The following is a 16052-nucleotide window of genomic DNA, read 5'->3' on the forward strand; positions in this document are numbered from 1 at the left end:
CTTGCTTTCACATTCTAATTCACAGGAATTACAGATCTTGCTGTTTTAATAATCTTGGCTTTGGGGTTACATTATCAGTGTACTTCTTTACCATTTGGAACTCTGTACTGCTCCAATAGTCTTCACCAAATGCTTTGCTCCAGTAATAGCTTACTACGGACTCCAAGATATTCACATTTTTCCTTATCTCAGCAATTGTCTTATTCAAACTCCATGCAGACTACAAGAGGAAATAGCCATAGAATTTACAAAGAAACTTCACCTTCTCAGATTCGTTCTGAATCTCAAGAAGTCATCCATGGATGCTGACGACAGGGTGCCAGTCTTTTGGACCATATAGAGCATCATTTTGGTGTCATACCTATCTGGTGACACTTAGAAGATGGTTGCAGGGATAAATTATTCTTCCTCCTACCCATTGGTCTGTGAGATACTACATGGCTCCACTCCTGGCCCTTTGTTGTTCACAATTTACCTGTTGCTCTTGAGTGATGTCATTCATTCAAGAAGTTGAAATTATCATTGCTACACTGAAAACACACATCTCTACATCTTGTTTCTTCAGGGCTATGTGGCTGCCCTTAATTCCTTTTCAAATGACCTGGAACTTATCCTTGACTGGATGGTCATTAATAGGCTTAAGCCGAATACTGCAAAGACTGTCACTTTGATGAACCATCCAGCATTGAGGGACTCTTACATTCCTGTTTTGTCCCTTGATATTTTCTATCAGGACAATAAACTTTAATTTGTGTGAAGAGTGCACAATGTGGGTGTGGTATTTGATGACAGATTAACACTTAAGGTCCGGATCACTGCTATGGTCAAATCATCATGCATCTTTGCAGAACATTACCCTTATCAACAGCCTATTCCTGCTAGTGACCTTCCTACAGTGCTACATGCTATGGTTTCCTCTTGTTTTAAACTACTAAAACACATTACATGTTGGTCTGCCTGACTCAAAATTTACTCATTTGTAGCTGGTGCAAAGTTTTGCAAATTGGTTACTAACTGGGGTTCCAACATACCATCATATTACCCTGATTCTTCAGAATCTGCAATGGCTACTAGTAAAACAGCAGATTATCTACAAGATCTTTGTCATGGTTTACCTATGTCTTCAGAAATGTGGTTCATCTTACCTATCAGAATATTTGCACAAGTATAATCCAGCTATACAGTTTGTTCCAGTACAGATGACCTCCAGTCAGTTGCACCTTTTACCCTTGAGAAATCCAGTTATCAATCATTTAGTTATCAAGATCATCTGTTGTGCAACTTGGTCCCTGGTTGGCTTCAGGATTCCTTCACCTTAGCATGATTTAAAGGGGGATTAAGAACTATCGTTTGAACTTGCCTATAATCAGTCACCTTGTTTTTGTATTTGTTCATCCTGTCTAATATATACTTACATGTTACATTCTATGTTTATTGTTATTTATTAACTTGTACAGTGTCTAGACTCAGGCACTTAATAACATTGAACTAGGTATTCCTGGGATGTCTCCTAGATGCTATTGACTGCTTTCCTTCCACCTAACTAGGTATATGCTTATTAACTTTACTTGCAAACTTGTCAAAACAAAAAATAACTTGACTTCCAGGATAGCTGCACACTGACCAACATGTTCATTTGAGTTCTACCAGTGTGGAAACAGAAACAGTGAAAAAGGGGGCAGTGAAATTGTTAGTTTGGATAAAATATGGTCACTGCCTAATAGTTACATGGATGCCAGCAAAGAAGAAATTTGGAAAACTTGAAAGAAAATCAACCAGAAAAAAGAAGATGAAATGATTGCTGTTCAGCAAAAAGTATTATAAACTTTGCTACAGGAGATAGCTTCCAATAATTTAGATGAAAAATAAATCAAGTGCACACAGTTATGTTTAAAATAAATGAAACACTGAAGGAATATATCAATTCACATAAAATATTTGACAAATAGAAGTTTAACTAGCTATTCAGATAATCTTATGAAGCAGGAAAAATCAGATGTTGGACTGAAGAAAAAATTGGCTGAGCATGAAGGTTCTCAAGAAGAGTTATTTGAAAAAATAGAGTTAAAAGACAGTGTGTACAGAGAAAATCTGAGATTTTATGCTGTCTTAATTTTATAAAATTATAAACAAGCAGCTGGACTGGTGTTCAAATATTATTGGTTGAGTGAGCACATTGCGTGTATGCTCCAAACCTGGCCATGATAAAGAAGCCAAGACCTATATTAGTAAAGATGCAGTCATAAAGGCAGAAAGAGTTGCTCCAGGCAAAACTCCGACAGAAAGGAAAATTATTAAAATTGGATATAGCAATGTTTTTGTGGAAAAATGCCACTCACTTTGTAAATATATATATATATATATATATATATATATATATATATATATATATATATATATATATATATGTGTGTGTGTGTGTGTGTGTGTCTACGTTAAAGATAGCAAAGCACACAAGTACCTTCTCTTAGTTGTAAGTTATATATGCTTTACACTAAAATATAAATGCTAGAGATAGGTAATCCTGAGCTGTGCTGTGGGGTGTAAAAGTTTATTGATCATACATGTAGAATTAAGCTAATAATTTCCCTTGTTTTTCATGAGTATATTTCTAGATTATGTCCTGGTTTAAGCTATCAGCAAGTTTTTTCTTCAGCAAAAAAGCCTGAAAAATATAACAAAGTGATAACAGTAATGGTAAATGTACAGTTCGTGTGTCTGCAAAGGAGTAGGCAGTTAGCCAGGGAAGTATGTACATTGTGTTCTTGGTGAAATTTACAAAGATTATTTTATACATCTTCAAAGTTATCAGTCTTGAAAGCTCTGACTACTCTTTTCTGAGAGAAATATAACATTTAAATGTGCAGTGGCAAATAATTCAGTGAACATTAAATAAAGAAAGCTTGAAACTGTAGGAAGTGAACAAAAAGTAGTAGTCTCCAAAGCAAACTTAATATTTTAATGCAGCTAACAGAACACTGTACAGGTTATTTTATTTAAAGGAAACCACTGCATTTTCTAGGGCTAAAAGTGAATGTTTACTGAAAGCACTCAAACTGTTTTTAATATCGGGCGCAGAAAGCAAGCAGTATTAGCAAGCACACAGAGAGTAATATGCACTTTAGCATTGGTAACAGTAATTTTATATACATGTGGGTGTAGTCATCAATTTAGGGCAACTCCTGCTATCTGGTGTATTAAACATCAATTTTGTTTTGAAAATGTGCATAGTTTTATGTGCGCTCATTCTAAGGTAAAATGGGATGGAGATATTCTGAAAATGTATTTAGTATTTTATTTGAGTGTGACAGGTTTAAATGAAATGAGATGAGGCAACTGCATTAGGCATCAGCCTACCAAACATTAATGTGTACATGTGAGCCAAAAGTTGGAAATACACATTCAAAAGAACTGTCATGCATAATAGGTGGATATAATAAATTTCTTTCATAATGGCTACTCTGTCCATATTATTGTGGCATGTAACTGGCATCACAGATATTGACAAAAAACAAAGAATATAGAATTATATTAAGAAATAGATGCAGATATTAATGCTGTAGGAGATGCATTTGGATATAAATGAGCATGTGAATTTGACAAAAAGAATTTCAGGATGGATATTCAGTAGAATATCAGGTGCAAAGGAAAATGGGAGTTAATCATACTGATTACTAGATGGACTCAAATAGTGACAGAATATGAAGAGAGGACTAATGGTAGATTGGTGGTAGTAAGGGGCTTTTAGCAAAGGAGGAGGATTATGCCGGCATGTATTTATATTCTACCAAAAACTGTTATTATGAAGTTAAGAACACTGTGGGAGAAATAATCAGCTTTCAGCAGGGAATGTTATTTATGGGCGGGGTGTCGAAATTGATTTGCAATACTGAGTTTGTATCAGAGAGAAAGAAAGGAAAATATAAAAAAAGATGGTAGATTTCTAAAGAAATTTATAAAACTATTTGCTATGAAAGATAAAAATTCATTAGGAGGAACTTTAAAATTATATATTATTCCCCTAGGTGTAATGACTGGGTTAGACTGAATAGAAATGATATTTCACAAAAGCATTTGCATTTATTTGAAAGCTTTGACTCATATCCAATAACTATTTCATATCATACACTAATAAAGCTTTGAGGTAATTAAGTAGAAATGAGACACTGGTGCTTTCATTATTGCATGTTAAAAGAGAAGAATTTAAGGAATGGGTAGGGGACATTATTTCAGAGTTATTAAAGAAAATATACATCTTTTTAGAATGACTAGGTAGTGAATAGGATAAAAATTAAAACAGAGTTTAAAGATAGAGTAGTAGTGAAAGAGAAAGAAATATGGGGAATAAGAAATATGTTTTATTTAAAGGGACTAATAAAAATTGAAGTATTGCAGAGTAAGAGGAATCTCAAATAACAAGATGAGGAGCAACTGCAGAGTGTTAAAGGGAAACAAGATAATAAGCATGAATTTAGAAAGTGTGTTAAACATCTGTTTTTAATAACTGTAGACCGCAAAACTTTTTAACACAATGACTTGGGTAACAGAAAGTAAAAAGGATTGTCATCAAGCTTAGGGAGCCCACGATAAGAAAATAATCAGAGATCCACTAGCAGCATTAGAGTTATTTAAAAAATATATGGAAATGTGTATACATCAGAAGAATGTGGAAAGAAAGAAAATGCACAAATGGAAATATTTATGGAAGACTTAATTATACCGACCTCAGAGAAAGATTAAGCTTAAAAGTTAATAATTAAGATAGAACCAGATTAGATAAAAACAGTGATAAACAGTCAATTAACAAGGAAGTCTCTAAGAAGAGTGTTCTTGTGACAATTTGGAATTTAGAAGGGAAGATGATAATAAAGTACTGGAAGGGTTTATTTACCAGCATTTTGAAAAGAGAAGAAGAACCAGCATCTTGGAATGAAGCTCTGGTGGCTGTATTACCCAAAGAGGATAAAGACCCTTCAGTCCCAGCTTCATATAGACCCATTTCAACTTTAAACCATAATTACAAAGTGGCTGTGTCTATAGTAGATATGAGAATGCCAAAGGTGTTTCCAAAATTGATAGACATCTATCAGTGTGATTTTGTAGATGGTGGGCAAAAACCTGACAACTTTAATAGAATAGTGATGATCCAGAGGGAAGTAGAATTTAGGAAAATATTGCTATTTTTGGTTGATCTTGATGCAGAGAAAACATTCAATAGCATCAACTGGGATTTTATAAGTAGGGCAACTGAAGCATTTGCATTCACTGATATTAGGAGGATATATAAAAAGTCAGAAGCAAGAATTAAGATGTGAGGGTACCTTTTCAACAAGCTGTGTTTGAATGGAGGAACCAGGAAAGAGTGACCTCTTTCTCCTTTATTTACTTTATATTTAGGGCATTTGGCAAAGAAAATAAGGGAGTCTCAAATTCAGGGATATTACTGGTGTACTAATTAAATAAAGTTAGCATGATTTGTAGATGTTTTCTGCTTTTTAAATTGAGAAAAGGAAATTTCAGTGTTGTGGAGCATTTTGAAACAGTTTTGTGTCTTTTTGGGATATAATATTAATGAAGGGAAGGTGAAGGCTATAGTGATAAACTACATACCTATACACAATTTGGTTCAGCAATACCTATATTTATGAGGACACAATAAGATGAAGTACTTAAATTTATAAATTAGCATGGATTTAGCTATGTCAGCTAAAGGTATGTGGGAAGGGACTAAACTAATAGAAAAAACTGAGAAATTACAAGCTCTTGATTATGGATAGAGATAGTAAGATACAAGCAGTGAAAATAGTTTTAGCCCCTTTAGTTTTATATACCAGTCGGGCATAGTTTTATCAACCAGAGGAGAAGTTTTGGATGATAATTAGTAGAGCTGAAGGAATTTATTTGGGAGAGGAAGAGGGAAAGAGTTAAGTCGGATAAGTCCACCCTACCTATAGAATAATGTGGTTTATTTGATTTCAATACCTGTTTTAAAATAGTAGAATTAAGGCTTATATACATAAGAGAAGAAAGAAAGCTATAAATTAAAGATGAAAAATGTGGAAAGAGATGATGAGGAAACAGGGAGAAGTTCAAGAAATAAAGATACCGTAGTATTTTGGATGCAGACCCTTAAGGAGAATAAGAATAACTATATAGACTATTATATTCATGAAGTATCAGCATGGTAGTCTATCTAGGCCAGAAGAGGAATGGAAAAAGATGGTAGATAGGCATGACTGCAAGTAGAGGTATAGAAAATAAGCAAGAGAGGCTGAAATTTACTGTAGAAGATTGGCAATTGAACTGAAGTACTCAGAGCAAACAACTACAGAGAAAATGGTAATAAAATGGAATGAAGCTAAGCAGAAGTTAGGACTGCAGGGTAGAGATTGCCTTCCCTACCATGGATTGATATCAGACTACATGCAAAGAGAAGGGGGCAGTGGGATGTTAAGTGAAATATCAGCACTGGCAGAGTTTTTAGTAGAGTCTAAAACAGAACAGAAAGGCATTATAAAATATGGCATGGTAACTGTAGGAAACAGTCAAAGGAGTTTAGAAAAGACTGGAAAGAAGAACTAGAAAGGCAATTTACAAAGGAATAATGGGAGGACAGCTTTATAGTTCCCAACTATGCAACAGAGTACAGAAGGTTTAGCATTTTTGCTGGATAGTGTTTGCATACATATTTCTATACCTCAGGTAGACTTCCAATAATTCTTCCTCAGGCAGATATCAAATGCTGGGTATGCAATGGAAAAGAGAGAGATAACCTGTAACATGTTTTTTGGAGGTGTGTAATGAATTGGGAAATTTTAAAAGTCTTTACAGAGTACTCAAAAATGATTGGGAAACAAATGGCTGTAACTAAGGAAATGATTCAGTTGCAGGAAATAGGTTCAGAATTGCACAGACCTAGCCTTAATAAGTTTAATGCTACTGGCTGCCAAAAAAGTAATTAGAAAATGAAAATCAAAGTCTAAACCAACTGTAATACAAGAGAAGGAGCAAAGTATATAGAAATAAATGCATCTTGTAGGAAAAGTTCATGTAGAATAATGCTCAGGCAGATCAGTGAGGTTTAAGGGAAGGCAGACACTGAGTAATTTATGTAATGATGAAGTGCATGCTAATTGTTAAAAAGACAAAAACACATTTAATGTATAAAAATGAAAACTGTTAATATGGTTTGTTTTCTTTTCTATTAATATATGTCTAAAGTAATAATGTAATAAAGGTGTTCACAATAAAGAACATAAATTACTTCAGTCAAGGGCATTTCTCATGGCCTTAGGATTTGGGTCTATATTATAACATCAAAGTTCTCTAACATTGAATGTTATAATATCGAACCCGTAATGTCGAATTCTGAAAAGAGCGAAGGTGCAGGACACCAAATTCTTTCCCAGGGAAAGAATTTGGTGGGCCGTTGCTGTGGCTTCGCTGTTTTCAGTGTTTGATATGTTGGAGCATTACGGGTCAGGTTCAGGTAAGTGTGCGATTGTGTGTAGATTAGGGTTAGGGGGAGGGTTAGGTGAGTTAGGGTTAGACAGTGGGTCAGGTAAGTGTGCGGTTGTGTGGACGTTAGTGTTAGGGCGTGGGTTCAGGTAAGTGTGCGATTGTGTGTAGGTTAGGGTTAGGGGGCGGGTTAGGTGAGTTAGGGTTAGGGCGTGGGTCAGGTAAGTGTGCAATTGTGTGTAGGTTAGGGTTACGGGGCGAGTTAGGTGAGTTAGGGTTAGGGCGTGGGTGAGGTGAGTGTGCGATAGTGATGGACCTTAGGGTTAGGGTTGGGTTAAGGTAAGTGGATAGCTAGTACTGTATGTAAAGTTTAGTTTAGGTGTAGGATTTTATGTGTATGTGTGTGGATGGCAGTTTTTTGTATGTGTTTGTGCTGTGTGTATGTTTCTCGGAATAGCGAATTTTTTTCCCTGGGAAAAAATTTGCTATTCTGACTATTCGATGTTTTCACACTTTGGTGTTTAGGGTTCAATATTATAACATTCGATGTTAGAGAACTTCAATGTTATGATATAGACCCCAGGATTCATAGCCTCTTCCATTCTGATAATCCTTATGACAGACTCCACATGAAGAATATGCAGTTGTATCACATATCAGTATGGGCCGAACACTTCCATCTCTCATTCATAGAATTCCAATTTGCTGTATGAAAGGAATTGCTTTGGGCAGGGCAAAGAGGTTGAATTCAATGTGGAAGTTCCCTTCACCTCTCCAAGCTCTTGAGAGTGTTGACACAGATGCTTCAGACTTTATTTGGAGAGGCAGGTGTCAAGGCATGAAAGTACATGCAGTTTGGGGACCATAATACAAAAACAAACACATACATGTCAAAGAGATGATGGCTCTTAGCAAGGTCTTGAAGGTGATAAACCAACTTTGAGGTCCAGAGATATTACAGGTGGTAACAGACAGACAACATCACTCTGATGTGGTACATAAATAAACAAGGGAGAAAAAGATTTTACACCCTATGCAAGTTGTGCATGATAGCCTGGGATTTAGCAATTCAATAAAACATATTCCTCCTGGCTGCATACATTCCTTGAGAGCAGAATACAGTGGCAGGCATCAAGAGCAGATCTAGGACAGAACCTCACGAGTAAATGCTACACAGAGAGGTCTTCCTATAATAGATTTTTTTTTTGCCTCCAAACATGACAAACAGCTAATACAGCTTTGTTTCAGGACTCCTAGCAAAGAGTTCAGATACCTTTTCAATTTCCTAGACAATGATGTTTCTGTGTGCCTTTCCACCTTTCCAAGGTTTTTCAGAAGAGAAGGAAGGATCTTCCAAATATGCTGTCAGTGACCCTTTTTTGGTCCAGACAACACTGGTTCTCCCTTCTAATGCAACTGTTCAAGAGCAATCACCAGAAATTACTAGGCAGGGCATACTTGCTTTCACAGAACAAGGAGTCATTGATTTATCCAAATTTAAATCTAAGAGTTTGCATGATAATTTCCCTTAGGAACTTTTATTCTGAGGATGTGCTACAACACGCAAGAAAACTCACTGCTAGAAAATCTTACTTATCTAAGTGGAAAATATTTTCTCTTTGGTGCCAAAACAAAGGATAGGAACCATTACAAGTAGGGTCACCCCAGTTCTGCATCAGCTGTGTGAGTTAAGTAATTCTATCTAAACTTACACTTCTGCAAAGGTGCATTTTTCAGCCCATTCTGCCTGTTTTCCACTGGATCTTCTAGTATTTAGTATGACAGTACTGCATATTAGACCACTAAAGAAAGGGTGGCTCTTTAAATTATGTCTTAGGAAAGTTAGCCAATGCCATATTTTAACCAGCAGCTAGTTCTCTAAGATTCTTAACTTGGAAAACAGTTTTGTTGGAAGACCTAACTTCTACTAGACTGGTATCTTGAGTTACAGACCCTTATGTGCCTTCTTCCTTTCTTGGTCTTTTACAAGGACAAGACAAGTCTCATAAACAGCCCCATATGCCAAAGGTAGTCTCTGAATTTATCCATAATCCAGCTATTCAACTCCATTCTTTTTACCCTAATTCCCAAAATAAGGGTGAAAGAATTCCTCAGTGCTTAGATGTCCATAGGCAATTCAGATTGTGTTTGAATAGAACGAAAGACATAAGAAAAAGTTTTGTTTCTTCTAATGGAATGGAAAAGAGACAGTCAGTTTCTAAATAAATTATTTATAAATGTCTTTCTCATACTATTTGCTTCTGCTACTTAAGCCATGGAAAAATATTACCAGAACACATAAATGCACACTCTACAAGGGCATTTGTTAACTCAGGTACATTTTGGAAAGAATGGATTCTAGATCCATCTTAGAAGCTGCTTCTGCTGCCTGGTCATATATTTCTGCATTTATAAAGCATTAAAAACTGGATGTTTTCTTCAAAGCCACAACAGGATTTGCCAGAGCTGTTCCCCAAGGTGTCCTGACCTCTGATTTGACTATCTCCACCCTCTCTGCTTAACCTTTAGAAATTATCCCAATTGCAATGAGTACTGCAGCAGTGATCTAATGAGGAATATATGACAATTGTGTAGGTAACTTATTATAATGGTGGATGTTTGAATAGATCACTCCAGTACAAATACTTTTCCTCCATCTCCCCTTGGTAGTCACTTTCTCTTGCCAGGATGGGGTATCCTATCTCATTTATTTATTTACAATCCTGTATTCCCTTTCTAGAGCTTGATTAAAGTGCTAGGCTTCAGTCTTCAATCTCAGGGGAAAGAAAGCTGTAAATTTATCGGCATGTCTGTATGTTCTTCTTATACTAGGATGTTGGCTATTGCTAAGGGCAGATATATGGGACAAGTGGAAAGATTGTGAGCTTTGTAGACTGGCCAGGAATTCAGGTATCCTACAGGATAAGTCCCAGTTGTAAGTAGTACTTCAATAGTGATCTATTCAGAGATCTACCATTATGGTAAGCTACCTACGCAATACAACTTTCCTAACTCTTCTCATTTCTACATTGGTAAAACTGAATAATTTACATGTTGAAATAAGAAACATCTTCTGAATAGCAATCCAGTAAGCAAGCTTTTCTGTTTTGACTGTTCCTTTCATTTTAAGTTTCAAATGTGGCAGATATGGAAGAAAAATGCATATGATGTAACTTTAAAAACTGAATGTATATAGGCCTTTGGGGTGAATGACCATAATGCCCTGATGTCCTATTTAAATAAATGTGCGTTCTGTTGTCAAGCAAGTTGTCTGAGATATTATTTTTGAATGGTAATGTTTAATTGATAAATGGAAGTTTTGTAATGACTCAAATTTAAAATAATGTGAGTCAGTATTGCCTGTAAAAGATGAGTGCTGTTTTTGTCTGAAAGGCTGATTTCATTATTTTAATGGAACATTTTCATTTTTAAAGAGTTTTTCCTAACCACCTTTTCCATTTTGGTATTCATCATTTTTTATTGGTAGTTTTTTTAGGGGGTGGGGTCCATTGGCCAAGTACAACTAAACAGCGTTGGTTCTTGAAACCCACACCTCCATCCTTGGCTTGGTCTTCCAGAACCATGGATTCTAACCAGTCATAGGTCACCTTGGTTGCAGTTAGTAGCTACACAATACCTTCATCTCCTTTCTGATACAGAGAATTTTGTAAAAGTATTCTGCCCATCTGTCAGAAGTAGAACTGATGCATTTACCACTTGTAGCATGAATAAGAGAGTGCATGATGGTAGTGCTGTTATATTGGGTGGGGTGGGGGGTGTTCCATAACCTGGCTATTTTGTTGGAGAAAAGAGCTTTTCCAGGAGAGTTCTTGACTTGTGGTTACTAGAAGTTGTATGTTATATGCAATTTTCTTTCTTATACACTCAGGCAGAACCTGTGCACGTTCTACAGGGATTTGTGCTCTACACCAGTTAACAAATTCAAATAAATAAATATCAAAGCAAACGTATCGGCATGCCACAACATAGCTGGCACACATCTCAGTTATATTAGTACTTATTGCATAATGAAATTCCACACAGCTAGCCAGCTGGTAAATGCAAGCATAATGGCTAATGTTAAATTATATCACTGCATTCCTACTGCATCTACGTGTAGTAACCTCCCATGTGCTTGAACTCTGTTGCAGGTGACACTGCATATCAGTTCAAACCTTGGTTTCTATTACCTATATGGAGCTCACTATGTATGGCCATGCACATCTACAAAATATGCAACGTCATACAGAATGTGTTTGCCCTACTGAAATCCTACTTTTCTTGATTCAATATGTCCAGGAAGGGGGTCAAAAGTATGATCTGGCCACAATCTGCATGAAATTCTTAGAATGTTGCATATTACATAATATGGTGATGAAGGAACATTCAAGTCAGCCTCAGAATATTGACATTGTCAGACTGCACATACACATGACAGGGAAGGTGCATCGATTCTATCATCAGTTGAGAGTGTGGAGAAACAGCAAAAAACAACAACTGCACAACCCCCACCCCAAATAGTGAAGGGTAAATCATATGTCAGTGAAGGTAAAGTGGAGCTATCTGTCTAGCTTTACGGGCACTGATGGGAACAAGATAACAGTGCGAAAAAACACAGGTCAAGCATGATACATACAGTGCAAATACCAGTCTGTGCTAGTCAGTGCATGGTCTTGCGACACTGTGCATCAGCATTTACACATGTTTCCATACAAGAAAGAGTATGTGAACATCATTCATCATCATCGTAGATACAGGTGGCTAGGAAAAACAAAGAGACATTGCTAACTACACCCACTGGGGAACAAATCACAGGAGTCTAAGACAGGAGTCATGAGGTGGCAGGTATTCTGTATGTACTATGAAAGGGGTAGAGGTATGACTATGTAATTGTGACATAAAGCAGAGGCAATAATTCTGAGGTGAAGGGTATTCAGTGTCATACAAGATTTCCATCTGCCACGTTTGGGTTGCAAATGCTTGACTGTGATCTGTAGCCACAATGCTGTTTGTTGCACTAGGACTATTAGTCTCTCTCCCCCCAACAGGAACGTTGGGTATCTGTGATGCTATGACCTGAATGAAATCCATTTAAGAGGCATCCTGGTACTGGAGTATGAGAGTTTTGGCTACATGCAGAAAGAGGAACAAAACATGTGGCACTCCACAAAGTCACCTTATATTGTCCACACTGGTATGTGTCCTTCTATGACCTCAGACAACACAGTCTGTGATGGTGGCACTGGCAATCCTTCACCTCCTTGTGGAGGATTTTCACTGCCACCATCATGACATTCACAACCTGTGTTAATGAGCTGTGTGCCACCAGACTCTGCAGGAGAACAATAGTTGAGATATGCCTGTCCTTTGTATTCTCCTGGATGCCATGTAATACAGCTTCTTCTTCTTCTTCTTTTGACTTTTCCCGGTTAGGGGTCACCACAGCAGATCACCTGTCCGCTCATGATTGGCAGTGGAGTTTTACTGTGTTGAGTTACCAGCCCGGCACCCAACCTACCCCAGGATGCACACACACACATGCACTCACACCTAGAGCCACTTTAGAGTGTCCAATCCACCTACAGCATGTCTTTGGGATGTGGGAGGAAACCGGAGCACCAGGAGAAAACCAACGTGACCACAGGGAGGACATGCAGACTCCGCACAAAAGGCACACCAGCCAAGGATCAAACCGGAGAACCTCTTGCTTTGAGGTGACAATGTTAACCGCTGCACCACCGCCATGTAATACAGCAGTGGCATTAATGTATTTATTTTTATCCATAGCTCATCATCATCATCAGTCCTAGTACAGATGCCCTTTCACAACCAAATCTACTTTTGCCACCATACTGACATGGCTGGATAGCTGATGTACCTGAAACAATGCTTAGCCAACAGTTGATGTGGTCAGCCCATGGCTTCTATGTGTGATATAACTGTGCAGAAATCTTCTGTAAGAGGTACTAATTGGGTGCATCATCCACCGAGACACATGGGATGGGTTCAACCCGAAGCCACTATTCCAATAATCTCAGAACCATTATCGCCTGCAAGACATGAAGAAATCCTCTGCTTCTGACAATCTGTTGCTCACGTGCAACTGTAGGGGGAAATATGGGAAAACAGCAGGTGCATGTGTTAGTGGGTATGTATATGGGTAGGGAGGCATCCCAGCTGCCAAGAGTTGGGGGTTACCTTGGTAAGCACCACAGTTATGACTCTATTTATACACAGGGGGAATGTGTGTGTGTGTGTGTGTGTGTGTGTGTGTGTGTGTGTGTGTGTGTGTGTGTGTGTGTGTGTGTGTGTGTGTGTGTGTAGGCATATGACTGCTGTACCTACCCCACCACCACCATAGTCCAACACATACACTGATCAAGGCCTAACTGTGGTGTAAAAGCATCAAGCATGTACAGGGACAGGTTGTCCTGATATTTTGAGCTACCTTATTGCCAGACCTTCTACAAACATGATAGATATTCCTATTGTTAGCCTTTTGTAAATGTAATTTCAGTGGAAGAGTGCACATCATTAGGAAGGTAGAGAAAACACAATTTGCCACACACTTTTTGAGTACCGTATGTCTCTGCAGTGCAAATACATCCAATTATTGATGCTATTCCTCCCAAATAATTCCACCAAGATATTTAGTATAACCTCCCAAAAGCATGACTCAACCTAGAACATGGAGGTGTCCCTCCTTAACTACATAAGTATCAATGCCCATTTGAATGGTATGTGAACCAATTAGGTCAACAAACATGCATGTCTATGGATTGCTATATGCTGCTGTTGTACAAGAACAGCATAAGATGCAACATATGCCTATACTTGCCTCTAGCAGTGTGTAGCTGTAAGCTTGTGCTAATGACCTGTGCGGGTACACACATTGCACTATTTTTGAGACACCACACAGCAAAAATGCCATTTTAGGCATGATTTATGGGCCACCATCTTGTTCTTTGTGAAAGTGACACCACAGGAAATATGAAAGAATGACAACCTCAGCTAGTGCCTGTCTGACAGCACCTGCACAGTACCTGATAATGCTTTATCTCCTTCATGAACATTTCATAGGTGCCTATTGGGCTATTGCCATGTGCATTTAAGAAAGTAGATTCTTAGTGTGATCTAAATATTGGTATCAGCATAATACAGAAACAATGCAAGCATTGTTTTGGTGACCTGGAGTGTAAGAACCTCAGACAGCTCCCTGCATTAAAAGTGGAGCATAGGCAGGAGTGCAATGAAGGGTATTGTAAGTATTTTTCTTTCATTATTTTTATCTTTTATGTTTTATCATGTTGTAAGTTTGGGATTGTTATTGTTACTGGCAGGTAATTATCAAGCCCATCCTAGTAATAAGGTCTTTACTGTTTGGATATTCCCTGTCATGTGGAGGTGGTGGGGTACTATGTGTGATATACCTACTGCATTTGATATACCTACTATATTTTGTGTGGGTTTCTGCAGGGCCCTATTCTGTAGTGTGTCATGGTACACCACGTTACAGTGAAAGCAGTATACCTGGTCTGCCCCCAGGATACCTGTGTGAAACTCAGTTTATGTATCTTAACACATTTGCAAGGGTATCACACTTAATGCTTCCTGTTATGTAGCTAATGGGAAATACTTATGGGATTGTCCATATTATTCTATCACTTCAGCTTAAAATTATCATTGTTCCTTGATGTACCCTCTCTCTTTCAGCATGGGCAGAATATGATTCACTGTGTCACCTTGAGCATGATGCAGGAGACGCTTAAGGCTGTCCACAGTAAGGTTTCCACACAAGGGCTGACATGTCTCTTAGCTTGTTCATTCCACTGTCAAGATACACTTACTTATGACTAACATATCTTCCCATATCTGTCTCCTAATGCAGATATAAATGACAGATTTGCTCTGCAGATACCTCCACCACATCCCACCCATGCTGAGGTTATGGTCCCTGTTAATGAGGTAGGGAGTGACTTCCAAGTGTTTGAGGGCTTTGACTTCTCTCTGGCAGATGGCCCACTTGTATTGCCTGAGGTGGATCAGCAACAGCTGCATCATATAGTGATTAATGCAATGGAGAGAGAAATAGCTAGACATATGGCCTGTATGGACAGCCTCCAGGCAAGAATATTCACTTGACCAGTCAGCTTGTGGCATCAAGCTTCCATGGGAGAGTGAGGCCCATACAAACAGCCACCCTGATCCATCATGTGGGGATGAATTTGTGTAATGAACCTCTGTGCTTGGATGGGAATAACATGACAGCTGTTCATACTCCACCACATCCTGAGGCATTTGTGCAACTGTCTTCTTGTGTTACACCCCATACCTTTTAAATTGTCTAACTTTCTTCATCTCTTTTAGATAACCCTTTGCTTGTCTGTCCCTACAATGGTCCCTGTCCTATTGTATGCACTTTAACGTCATTTGTTTGTGCTGTTTTTTACTTGTCTAGCTGGCTGCTTGCCTCCACACTCTCCTAGTCTCATTTTCCACCTTCTGCTTCCACCTTCTTCATTCAGTGTTCCATTACTTGGCTATTTCTCCCCAGTTACCCTAAACACAGTTCAAACCTATCGGTGTGCATACTC

The sequence above is a fragment of the Protopterus annectens genome, chromosome 2.part0, assembly GCF_019279795.1.
Source record: "Protopterus annectens isolate FY-2018-M chromosome 2.part0, PAN1.0, whole genome shotgun sequence".
Classification (NCBI taxonomy): domain Eukaryota; kingdom Metazoa; phylum Chordata; order Ceratodontiformes; family Protopteridae; genus Protopterus; species Protopterus annectens.